The sequence below is a fragment of the Parambassis ranga genome, unplaced genomic scaffold, assembly GCF_900634625.1.
Source record: "Parambassis ranga unplaced genomic scaffold, fParRan2.1 scaffold_21_arrow_ctg1, whole genome shotgun sequence".
In the NCBI taxonomy this organism is placed as follows: domain Eukaryota; kingdom Metazoa; phylum Chordata; class Actinopteri; family Ambassidae; genus Parambassis; species Parambassis ranga.
Window position 1 is genome coordinate 5,839,420 of NW_021144767.1, and position 13,615 is coordinate 5,853,034.

Genomic DNA, 13,615 nt, shown 5'->3' on the forward strand with positions numbered 1-13,615 from the left:
CTCCCAGGTGACTGGTGGATGCTGCTTTTGTTTTACCTACAGAAGCAAACACTTTATTTTGTCATTGTTTCAGAGACAGATGAGCTGAGCAGTTCTATTTTCTGATTGGCTGATAGGTCGCTAATTCCAGCAGAGAACAGCAGCAGTCTGCCTTTGACTGGATTGTATGACAGAAGTGAATCACTCCTCTGTGTGAGAAGTGCCCTGTGTGGCTGCTGTGTGAACGGCTTGAATATAAACTAGAAAAGGCATTTTCTGAAGAAAATGCAAGTTTGATTGCAGAAGCTGCAGCATTGCTTTGAAAGCTTATCTGAACGATTGCTTTGAACTCTAAAAATATGAAAAACCACATCAGAATGCATATGAATAGAAGCTGAATGGCAGAACAAGAGCTGAATTACTCTGAACACAAGCTGAATCAGTCATAAGAGCAGCTGAATTCATCTGAACAGCAGCTGGATAATTGCTTTGAATAGGAGGTGAATTGTCTGATCTTGGAATAATAGCTGATTTTGATGTGGACATGTAGCAAACAGCTCCATAGCGATAAATATGGCAGATATCATGTGTAATGATTGACAAAGAAGTAGCCGAATACTATACAGCTGAAGGATGATCAATATGACAGATATAATGCCTAAAGTCTGATAAAGACTACAAATATGGCTGTTTTGTATGCAGTTCTTGTGTGACAGCCTGTCACCACGGTAACAGCTCTGCCTGCCTAATTAAGCTTAAGTTTCCTGACATATATATCCAGTGCGAATGAAGCCGTTTCTCTGCCGTGCTGTAACACTTGGACCCGTGACTCTCTGTACATGTCTCTTATTCTGCGTCTGCAAAGCTCCGTGTTTCCTTATGTGGAAGTAAATGAGGATTTCACTGAACATGCGTGCGCACCCTCTCATGGAACAAGTCACCTTCCACAATATGTTCTTTCAAGTGCACTATTACATCTGACGGACTCCGGCGCTCACACAACTGTATCACGCATTTATAAGAACTTCCAGCCGACTCGATAGCAGCTGGGGCACGAACAGCATTTCAGCTAACTAAGCTAAAAACAAAATGCCTCACGTCAGTCAGTCAGTTCTTCTAACTTTCGTCTTCTGCGGAAACGTAGTGTAGTAACGTATAAGCGCCCCCTTTTGGTGTGGAATTTGAGTTGCAGTATTTGATCTAGGATTAGAGCTTTTTTTAAATAAGCATATTCAACAATTAATAAATGGCAATATATATTGGAAGTATATAATAAATAAATAATACAATCAAATAAATAAATTTATGTTTAAGATGATAACTTCACTAAGAAATCATCTAGTTTATAGATGATTGCTTTGTGAATAACAATAACTTTGCAGCTGTTTGTGCACCTTTGTAAGCGCCTCCCATTAACACACTCATTGACACTGCAACTATTAAAAGCCTTACACAAGCATGATGCAACCTGCAAATTCAAATGGTTGTTACAGTGTTTCCAGAAAAAAAATCTGACACTATACTGTAAGTATAACACTACAAACATCTCATTTTGTACAAATGAAGATGTGTTTTTGAATGGTTTTGTTCTGTAAATTTAAAAAAATCCGTCATTTCTTCTGAATATCACTGCAAATTTTACAGCAATGACCTCTTTGTGACAGCATAGTGTTTCCCACTGAACAATGTAAACTAACAGTAAGGCTATAAACTGACATGACAGACACACAATGACCAGAACAGGACATGAGTGGGGGCTGTAATTGCAAACATAGGCCCTGATATGAAAGAGTGGAACTGAATGAATGAAGCAAACTTATGTGGAGAGTGGAATGGCTAACAGTGAATGAAGAATTTTTATTTATTCCGGAGCAGGAGAACAGTGCTGGGAGATCACAGCCACATCAGTACAACTAAAGCACAAATTCTGTCAAAAAAATCAGGTTAAATTCAGAGACTTAGGTCTACTTCAGTGTTTCCACAACTATCCCTATCCCCATTTTCGGGTTGCCCAGGCTGTATCGGTCCTGGTGGTCTACACTTTTGTTGTAGTCCCGGCTGTCCTGGTAGTCTGTGTATTCCTGGTCGTGTAGGTTGTCCTGGTCTAGGTAGCCTTGATCGTGTATGTGGAACAGCCTGTCCCATTTGTGTTCTGGTGTCTCTGCGACACATTCTTTCTTTGGTGGGTTCTGTAATTTTTTCCATCTTGGAGCAAGGAGGATTTCCTGCTCTCTGTCCTCCAACTGTGTGACCTTGGCCTTGATCTGTTCTGGTGTCTATGTGACACATTCTCTCTTTGGAGGTTACAGTGATTTTAATCGTGTTGGCTGTTACGGCCCCCGGGCCGTTTGTATGATTTGTGGATTGTATGTGTGAACCTAATGAATGGACACTGAACAGGCTGAGCTGGAGCTGCATGGATTGGGGGACTGAAGACCTGACGCTGCGTGATTGGGTTGCTCCTCAACCAATCACCAGGCTGCACTTCAGGAAGCCCATTGAAAAGGCGACGGAAACGACACACCGACGGGAAAAGACTTGGAGCCCTGTTTGGCATGAGTTCTCTCCCCCTCTCTCTCTCTGGCATAGCTTATTCGATTGCTTGCTTGTTGTGTGGAACAGTAAGAACTGGTTAATTGAGTTCGCCTCATTTGTACGTTCATTTGCAACTTGTTTTGTGGAAACCGCTTCTGTGTGAATCCTTTTGGTACGCGGTCCCTTTTTGTTCCGGTAGTAAGAAAGTCTTAGTATGTAATTCCAACCTCGTGGTTGTGATTTTTCATTCTGGTACTATTTGTGTTAGTTTATCCGTATAAAAAAGTGTTGCATTGTATTTATTTTACCTTCCACCGGCCGATTATTTAGTGGCCTGTTTTATTCCACCTGTTACCGTAATCAGGTGTGTTCTTTTGTTTGTTCTTTTGTTTGATTTACCTTATACGGCTTTGACAGGGTTCCTGTCCACTTTTCGTTTCCTTTTGTATTGTAAATTATTGTAATGTGTTAAATTCTTGGTTATTATAATCACTTGCTGAATAATCAGTAAACAACTTTAAACCAATCTCTTTGTCCTGATTGGTCAATGTTCTCAACCCTCTCTCCCCTAGCGGAGGGTTGTAACAAATGGGGGCTCGTCCTTTTTGGATCACATGAATTACCTGGTTGTTTTCTGATTAAACAGTGGTGTGATTATTAGTTGAGTGAGTGCAGTTGCTTCCGCTTGTGTGTGCAAACTAGAATGGCGTCAGAGGAAATTGCTCATTTCCTTAGCGCTCCTTCTGTAGAGCAATTGGAAACATTTAAGAAGGAGAACTTGATCAAAATTGCTGCAGTTCTTAATATCACGCACCCTAAACAAATAATAAAGCGTGATATAAAAGGTTTGATTATAAACAAATTGGTGGAATTGAGACTCCTTCTGCCGGCGCAGGGTGAGCCTGTGGCCGAGACCGTCATGTCTGCACAGCAGAGTGACGAGGCTGGTAGCTGTGAGCAGGTGGCAGACGCTACTGCTACCCCGAATGCTGCCCCGGTGAGCGGTAAGGTGGAGGTGAGTTATACTCCCTTCACGATTCCTCGTTTTGACCCTCACTCCCCAGAAAGCAGTGTGAGTTCCCGTGTGCAAGCCCGGCTAAAAATGCGCCTGGCTAGGCTGCAGCTGGAGGCTCAACAGAAAACAGAGGAACGGCACTTTGAACTGGAGTTGAGGAGGATGCAAGTCGAGGCTGACAAAGCTGTGCGGCTGCGCCAAGTCGAGGTGGAAGCTCAGAACCGGGCGGTGTTGCCCGCGCCAGCCATTGATTCGGGTATGTCTCTTCCCATTCACCCTCCTACTGCATTTGATATAACCAAGTATATTGCTTTAGTGCCTGCCTTCAGAGAAGCTGAGGTAGATTGCTACTTTTCTACCTTTGAACGAATTGCTGTTGGATTACAGTGGCCGGAAGAATTTTGGACGCTCCTGCTGCAATGCAAATTAAATGGCAAAGCACAGGAAGTTGTGACTGCACTCTCTCTGAACGACAGTATGAATTACAAGGTTGTCAAAGCTGCTGTGCTAAAAGCTTATGAACTAGTGCCAGAGGCATACAGACAAAAATTCCGAAATCACAGACATGTTCTTACACAATCGTATTTAGAATTTGCCAGAGAGAAGAGTTCACTTTTCGATAGGTGGTGTGCCTCAGCAGATGTACATGATTTTGCCTCTGTGAGAGAGTTAATACTGCTTGAGGAGTTTAAGCGTTGTTTGCCTGAACGTATTGTTGTGTATATTAACGAACAGAAAGCAAATACACTCGCTGCCGCTGCTATGTTAGCAGAAGAGTTTAAACTTACTCACAAGTATTCCGCTGCTGAGTCTGATAGGCCCCGCACTGCCGGTGCCTCGTTTAGCTACAAAAAGCCACATTCTGATAAAGAAGTAAGAGAATGTTTCTATTGTCACCAAGTAGGGCATGTGATTGCAAACTGTTTAACGCTCAAACGAAAAGAGCGCACAACTCAGTCGCAGCATGTGAAAGCGGTTTCACTCATAACTAGAGCTCCGATTGCTGAGGAACCAAATTCTGATGGACGGCCTGATGCTTGTTTCAAGCCATTTTTGATGGATGGTTTTGTGTCACTTACTGGATCCCCGGAGGATCAGCATCCGGTACGCATACTCCGCGACACGGGAGGTTCTCAATCTTTGATTATCGCAGGTTGTCTAGCTTTCTCTAAATTGTCGGCCGCTGGCTACAGCGCCGTCATTCAGGGGGTTGAAATGAAATACGTGCCCCGAGCAGTGCATTTCGTGCATCTAAAGTCGGATTTAATTTCAGGAAAATTCCCTGTTGCAGTTTGTCCTGCACTCCCCGTGAAGGGAGTAACGATGCTCCTGTGTAATGACATTGCGGGAGGGAAGGTAATGCCTAGTCTAGAAATTCTAGATTCTCCTGTGGTTACTGAAGATAAATCGAATGAAACTCCAGATGACACGTTTCCAGTATGTGCAATTACTCGAGCTCAAGCTCGTAGAAGTGATAATGAAATCATATTGGGGGATGATTTGTTTGCTACCCTTGTCACTAATGATGTCTCTGAGCAGGTGGGAGAGACTCCGGAGGAGGTGGGACAGACCGACACACGTGCAGTCTCCGCCCCAAAGCACACTTCTCCTCCTGGTTCTTTTCCCCCTGTAAATCGTACTAAATTGTGGGAAGCTCAAAAGGCGGATTCAACACTACGTGAGTGTTTCTCCAAGGTGGTGAGTGACGACAATGTAAACAGTGACACTCCGACATTCTACATTGAAAACGAAATTCTGATGCGTAGATGGTGCAACTCGGTGGAAGCAGATTGGAATGCTGTCCACCAAATTGTCGTTCCAACCACGTACAGAGCACAAATTCTGTCCCTGGCTCATGAAAGCCCGTGGTCCGGACATTTGGGAATAAATAAAACGTATCAGCTAATTCTACGCCACTTCTTTTGGCCAGGCTTAAAGGGGGATGTCACCCGATATTGTCGCCGCTGCCACACTTGCCAAATTATGGGAAAACCAAATCAGAAAATTCCTGTCGCTCCTCTCCATCCAATTCCTGCACTGGGGGAGCCGTTCGAAAAAGTAATTATTGATTGTGTAGGCCCTTTACCACGCACACGCAGTGGAAACCAGTATCTACTTACTGTTATGTGCGCTGCCACCAGATTTCCCGAGGCTTTTCCTTTACGGAAAATCACCTCTAGCTCTGTTGCGAAAGCGTTAACGAAATTCTTTACTACATTTGGGCTACCGAAAACAATACAATCGGATCAAGGCGCCAACTTCACTTCCAAACTATTCAAGCAGGTACTTAACATGTTACACGTTCAACACATAACTTCTAGCCCGTATCACCCAGAGTCACAGGGTGCGTTAGAGCGCTGGCATCAGACGTTAAAGGCCATGCTGAGGAAATTCTGTTTTGAATCAGAGAAAAACTGGGATGAGGGAGTTCCCTTTGCTGTGTTCGCCGCACGGGAGGCGGTTCAGGAGTCACTAGGGTTTAGTCCAGCTGAGTTGATTTTTGGACACAACCTTCGCAGTCCACTTAAGGTATTACAGGAAAAGTTCCTGTCTGTGTCTGTTTCTCCCACGAATGCCGCAGACTATGTAAAACGACTCCGTGCTCATTTGTGCCGTGCACGCACACTGGCACACCAGTCACTTTCCTCTTCTCAAGAAAAGATGAAAATGAGATTTGATCGTTCGGCTGTATCACGAAACTTTAAAATTGGAGATAAAGTCTTAGCCCTGTTACCTTTTCCAGGCTCTGCGCTGTCTGCACGTTTTAGCGGGCCACATGAGGTGCTGGAACGCCTCTCTGAAACAACCTATGTTATTGGCACACCCGATCGCCGCAAGAAAACTCGAGTCTGTCACATCAACATGTTAAAGGAGTATCAGTGTAGTGAAACAGAGAGGAACCAAAACGATTCTCCCGTATCACCTGTATGCAGTGCCATCTTAGCACCCATAGAAGAATGTACTAAAGATTGTCCTTCAGTGCATATCGCTCCAACTACGGCTCGTCTTAAAAATTCCGCTGTCATAGCAACGCTACCGGACCACCTTAAATATCTCCCTGACGTTCAACGTGATGACGTAATAGGACTCATTCATAAATTTCCTGCTATAGTCAGTGATGTTCTCTCGTGTACCACGGTCATTGAACATGACATAGATGTCAGCAATGCAAAGCCTATAAAGCAGCATCCGTACCGTGCGAATCCAGTAAAACGACAAATGATGAAATCAGAAACCAATTATTTATTGGAAAATGGATTGGCTGTTCCCAGCTACAGTCCTTGGAGTTCTCCTTGTCTCCTGGAAATTAAACCGGACGGAACTCCCCGATTCATCACCGATTATCGAAAAGTAAATGCTGTAACAGTAGCTGACGCTTACCCATTACCTCGTATAGAGGATTGTGTAGATACTATTGGCACTTCGGCATTTGTGACAAAACTAGATTTGTTAAAAGGGTATTGGCAGGTGCCTCTCACCAAGCGTGCCTCTGAGATCTCGGCGTTCGTGACGCCTGACAATTTCCTACAGTATACAGTCATGGCATTTGGAATGTGCAATGCCCCAGCCACCTTCCAACGGCTCATTAACACCGTTCTGTGTGATCTTCCCAACTGTACTGCGTATTTAGATGATCTTGTTGTACACAGCTCCACTTGGGAAGAGCATATGCGTTTGTTAGAACAGGTGTTCACTCGATTGGCTTCTGCCTCACTCACATTAAATCTTGCTAAATGTGAATTCGGAAAAGCTACAGTCACCTATCTAGGAAGACAGGTTGGCCGAGGACAAGTTAAGCCGATTGACGCTAAGGTGGGGGCAATTCTTCATTTCCCTGCCCCGGAATCTAGAAAAGCTCTTCGCAGATTCCTCGGAATGGTAGGATACTATAGAAATTTCTGTAAGAATTTCTCTGCTGTGGTTTATCCACTAACTTGTTTGCTTAGCCCCAAGGTTGAATACCGATGGAGTTCAGAGTGTCAAACTGCCTTTGACAGCGTGAAAGCTCTCCTTTGCAGTCCACCTGTTTTGGCCGCGCCGGATTATACACGTCCTTTCAAGATGGAAGTGGACGCCAGCGCTACGGCAGCTGGTGCGGTACTCCTCCAGGAGGATACTGACGGAGTAGATCGGGTTGTGAGTTACTATTCTCGTAAATTCTGCAAACATCAGTTGAACTATTCCACCATAGAGAAAGAAGCTCTAGCACTTTTATTAGCACTCCAACATTTTGAGGTATATGTCGGATCTAGCTCTGAACCTGTGTTAGTGTATACGGATCATAGCCCTCTGGTTTTCCTTAGTCGCATGTATAATCACAACCAGCGGCTGATGAGATGGGCGACCATTGTGCAGGGTTATCATCTAAAAATTGCACATAAAAAGGGGAAAGAAAATGTCTTAGCCGATGCGCTGTCCCGTGTGTAAAATTGTTTACACCGGAATGGGCTTCCCTCTTAAGGGGGGGGGTGTTACGGCCCCCGGGCCGTTTGTATGATTTGTGGATTGTATGTGTGAACCTAATGAATGGACACTGAACAGGCTGAGCTGGAGCTGCATGGATTGGGGGACTGAAGACCTGACGCTGCGTGATTGGGTTGCTCCTCAACCAATCACCAGGCTGCACTTCAGGAAGCCCATTGAAAAGGCGACGGAAACGACACACCGACGGGAAAAGACTTGGAGCCCTGTTTGGCATGAGTTCTCTCCCCCTCTCTCTCTCTGGCATAGCTTATTCGATTGCTTGCTTGTTGTGTGGAACAGTAAGAACTGGTTAATTGAGTTCGCCTCATTTGTACGTTCATTTGCAACTTGTTTTGTGGAAACCGCTTCTGTGTGAATCCTTTTGGTACGCGGTCCCTTTTTGTTCCGGTAGTAAGAAAGTCTTAGTATGTAATTCCAACCTCGTGGTTGTGATTTTTCGTTCTGGTACTATTTGTGTTAGTTTATCCGTATAAAAAAGTGTTGCATTGTATTTATTTTACCTTCCACCGGCCGATTATTTAGTGGCCTGTTTTATTCCACCTGTTACCGTAATCAGGTGTGTTCTTTTGTTTGTTCTTTTGTTTGATTTACCTTATACGGCTTTGACAGGGTTCCTGTCCACTTTTCGTTTCCTTTTGTATTGTAAATTATTGTAATGTGTTAAATTCTTGGTTATTATAATCACTTGCTGAATAATCAGTAAACAACTTTAAACCAATCTCTTTGTCCTGATTGGTCAATGTTCTCAACCCTCTCTCCCCTAGCGGAGGGTCTTTCTACCAGCTCTTTGGTCCCGCGGTCTATACTTGGCCCTGCTCTTGGACAGTTGGTTGCAGGGATCCTTGCTCTCAGCAATCAGGTCACTGTCACGTTGCTTGAGCTCCTCTGGTTCGTTTGCTTCCTGCTCCTGTTTCAGCTGATCTTCTAAGGAGGACCTGTCCTCTGTCAGTTGGTTTATTATACTGTCTTTTTCCTGGATGGTCTTGTTGGCCTGCTGTAGGTCACACCTCAGGATGCAGACCTCGTTGGCCAGCTCCTCACACTTAGAAAACCACTGGCTATATTTTTCGGTAGCCTTTCTGTGGTTTTCACTGAGCTGTTCCCACTTTACCCTTGACTCTAGAGTCACCTTTTGCTGCAGAGTCAGAGACTGGTCTACACACTCCTTCAACTGTCTGAACCTGGCCTTGCTCTTGGCCAGTTCGTTGCAGACATGAGTGTTTTCAGCAGACAGGTCAGTAATGACATTAGCGTGATAAACCACCTCTGAATGAAGTTTGCTGTTATGTTTCTTGAGCTCATCAAGGTATATCTCAATGCTTTCTCTTGATTCCTGCTCACGTTTCAGCTGATCTTCGAAGGAGGACCTGTCCTCTGACAGTTGGTTTATCACACTGTCTTTTTCCTGGACGGTCTTGTTGGCCTTCTGTAGGTCACTCCTCAGGGTGCAGACCTCGTTGACCAGCTCCTCACACTTGGAAAAACACTGGGTATATTTTTCGGTAGCCTTTCTGAGGTTTTCACTGAGCTGTTCCAACTTTACCCTTGACTCTAGAGTCACCTGTTGCTGCAGAGTCAGAGACTGGTGTACACACTCCTTCAACTGATCTTCTGAGGAGGACCTGTCCTCTGACAGTTGGTTTATCACACTGTCTTTTTCCTGGACGGTCTTGTTGGCCTTCTGTAGGTCACTCCTCAGAGTGCAGGCTTCGTTGGCCAGCTCCTCATACTTGGAAGAACACTGGGTATGTTCTTCGGCAGCCTTTCTGAGATTTTCATTTTCTTTTGTGAGGACGGTCCCGTTGGCCTTTTCCAGTCCAGTGATCAAGCCGTCTGATTCCACAATAAACTGCTTCACCGTCCTTCACTGTCCTTTCTTCTCGCGCTTCTCTCGTTCTTTGCACTCTTTCTTCTCGCGCTTCTCTTGTTCTTGGCGCTCTTTCATCGCACGCTTCTCTTGTTTTTGGCGCTCGTTCTTCTCGTGCTTCTCTTGTTTTTGGCGCTCTTTCTTGTCGTGCTTCTCTTGTTCTTGGCGCTCTTTCATCGCACGCTTCTCTTGTTTTTGGCGCTCTTTCTTCTCGCGCTTCTCTCTTGATTGCAGAAGCTGAAGCATTGCTTTGAACTCTAAAAATATTAAAAAACACAGAATGCATATGAATAGAAGCTGAATGGCAGAACAAGAGCTGAATTACTCTGAACACAAGCTGAATCAGTCATAAGAGCAGCTGAATTAATCTGAACAGCAGCTGGATAATTGCTTTGAATAGAAGGTGAATTGTCTGATCTTGGAATAATAGCTGAGGCTTAGGGAGACTAAATGATTTTTATGTGGACATGTTGTTTTGCGATTCTGGAATCAGATCTACTAATTCCAGCCTGTAACCCTTCTCCTTATGTCCATTGCAGATATGGCAAACAACAGATCATCAGCCAAATAATACCATCTACTGTAACTTTAAGTAGACAACAGCTTCCTCCCAGCTTTTTTTTTGAGTTGAGTCTAACATCAATGTAACTTCACAGAGAGCTCCACCGTCTCTACAGTCCCTGGGTTTACATTTCTCTGGTCTCTCTATCACACAGAATGGAGTTCGCCCCAATACGCACAGACACACACACACAGCATGTGCGTAAATGCACACGACTCTCTCTCCCTCTCTCTCTTTGAATGAACGCGATGAAGTTGCACTTATCACTCACTACTGTTAGTACTCACCACGAATCTGACTGTATGAAGAAACCTGTTGCTAAGATGTTAGCCTCCTCTGCAGCTGTGTTTCTCCTTCTTCTCTGATCCTTCTGTTCTCCGCGTTTAGTCCAGTAATCACGCTTGAAATTATTCTCCTTTAGGACGCCTATTGCTTTGCACTTCAGGCAGGTTCGTCTCCACGGAACTCCCCAAAATATCCTGCTGTGTCTGTCTTTGGAACTGACCAACAATACCTTTATTGCAAAAAGGTGTCCCTTTATATACCTTTGGGCTGTTACCGTGGTGACAGGCTGACACAGGATCAAAGGTATGCCTTTGAATCAAAGGCATGCCTGCCTGTATCCATGGCAACCTGAATGTTTATTGCTGCTCTTAATGCCCCTGACTGCAGCTCTCTCTGTCCCCCTCCTAATGTGTTTCCAATGTAAAAACACCCTCTAAACAACTTCTGTTTTTGTCCCAACTGAAGCCTTCAGACAAAAAATATGGACACCGCCAGAATCACAAGATGTTGCTCTACAACACAGTATATGCGATGTGGACATGTAGCAAACAGCTCCATAGCGATGAATATGGCAGATATCATAATGATTGACAAAGAAGTAATACCGAATACTATACAGCTGAAGGATGATCAATATGACAGATATAATGCCTAAAGTCTGATAAAGACTACAAATATGGCTGTTTTGTATGCTTCTTGTGTGACAGCCTGTCACCATGGTAACAGCTCTGCCTGCCTAATTAAGCTTAAGTAATGTTGGAGAGAGAGGTGTGTCAGCCTCCTGTTACTCCTCTCAGGGCAGATCCCATGTATTTTAATGGGGGGTTGCACCCTCTGAACAAGTGCTTGGTGTGTCCAAACCAAAACACTCACACAAATAAATAAGTTTATGTTTGTGACAGGTTCTGATCAGCAGGAGTTTTCAAGTGTACATTTTTTAGTTAGGATGCTAGCAGATATGCAGTTTAGCTAAGTTACTTCTGGCTGGCTATGCTAGCTTAGATTGCTAGCCTTCTAATTTTACACACACACACAACAGTAAAAAATGGACTGTACCCTGCACATACACACTGACTGTTTACATGCTGACATATTTGCATGCAGTAACAGTAACTGCAATACTGTTTATCTATTTCTTTCTTTATGCACCTTAATATCCAATCCAATAACTGCACATGTACAGCTGTTTACCTCCTGACAGTTGCACTATGATTCATTCTCTGCTCAATTTGCACAACAGCTGATGTAGCACACATGCACATTTACATGTATATGTATGTAGCTTCATTTACTTCCATAGTTTATATTTTTGTGTACTTATTTGCATCTTTTTGCTCTTCAAATTGCTCTTTTGCAAATTATTCTATTTTGACTTCTTAAACCTTTATGGCATTCAGTGTGAGCAGCAAAGTAAGAATTTCATTGTACAGGGAAACCAGTTTCTATACTGTGCACATGACAATAAGCCCTTTGAATCTTGAATCTTGAAAACAGAGCACCACAAGCCAGGGGCTCGAGGCAGACCTGGATGCTAAATTTTAATTAATTTGAACAACCCTACCCAGCAGGCTTACATGATTAGCAGACCAATCATTAGCTTTAATTACACATTCAAGCAGCTTACAAACGGCCAGCTAGCATTCAGCAGCTAACTGTAACTTAGCATGATGCTATTGGGAAACATTAAGTAAACTGCATCCTGTTTGTGTTGAGCTCAATGCTGAAAACATTAGGAGAGTGATGTTCTCTCTGGCTCCAAGGTGGAGTTACCTTCAACGGGTGGAGGCGGAGCCACTTTGTCCATCTTTATTTACAGTTTATGGATGAGGAGGTTTAAGTCCGACGCAGTGCTCAGTGAACCTTCAGTCTGACCAGTTAACTCAGGCAGCAGATGAAGTTAGGTTTTTAGGTTGAAGCAGCTTAAAATGATTTACAGAGCTGCACTGGGAGGTGTGTGGAGTTAAAGGAACGAGTTAACCTTTGCTGACCCGTGGCAGTGGTCGGCAGCAGAGCTCTGTCAGCGGGGATTTGAGCTTTACTCTCCCACTGGAGCATGAAATCACTGTTGACCAAATGAAAATAAAAACAAACTCTGCTAAACACTGCACATCCATTTCCACTCTGCATACATGGATTATTTTTACATTAGGCTTGTGTTTTGGAAAATGACCACAGTGGCAGAAAAGATGGGAGTCCCTGCTCCCAGTGAATGTATTACATGTTTATATTCATGCAACTTTCCGGCGCTGGGGCCCACGCTGCAGCGCCGTCCTGCAGGCTGGACTGTGGGTGGTAAAGGGCATCTGTGTTTCTTTGCCTCATGGTTTTTTGGTACTGTGCTGATTGTTGAGCAGTGGAGCGGCGCAGGAGGAGGATGATCAGCTGTGTCCTGCCCAGGAGGAGCTGATGACCCCTGAGTCAACCTCATCAGTTTCCCCCTGTGGACAAACAGCACAGAAGCTCCAGGCAGGCTGTTCATGTATCACCAGCAGAATCTGCTTACAGCAGCCGGCGGCGCCGCACACATCACGCTGCGAGGACGCCGCCTGTGTCATGTACACCTGCAAGATATGGCAAGTCAGGTAGAAAAAAAGTGGAGTTAATGGAAAAAAACAGAGTCAAACTGTGTAGTTAAAGTGCAGCCGGGATTTTATCAAAGTCCAGACAGTGTGGAGGTATGCAGTGCAGTGATTACACTGAGTGTGTGAGAGAGAGGCCGACCACAGGTTTTCATTTCTCAAAGAAAATGAGCAGTCAGTGCATGAAGAACGATGCTCCTCTGATAATATTTTCATAGGAAAAAGGGAATTTAAGGCTCATATTTTCTATCATGAACGTGAGGGGCTGCATTACTCAAGACAAACACTGCTTCAGACGAGGACCTGCA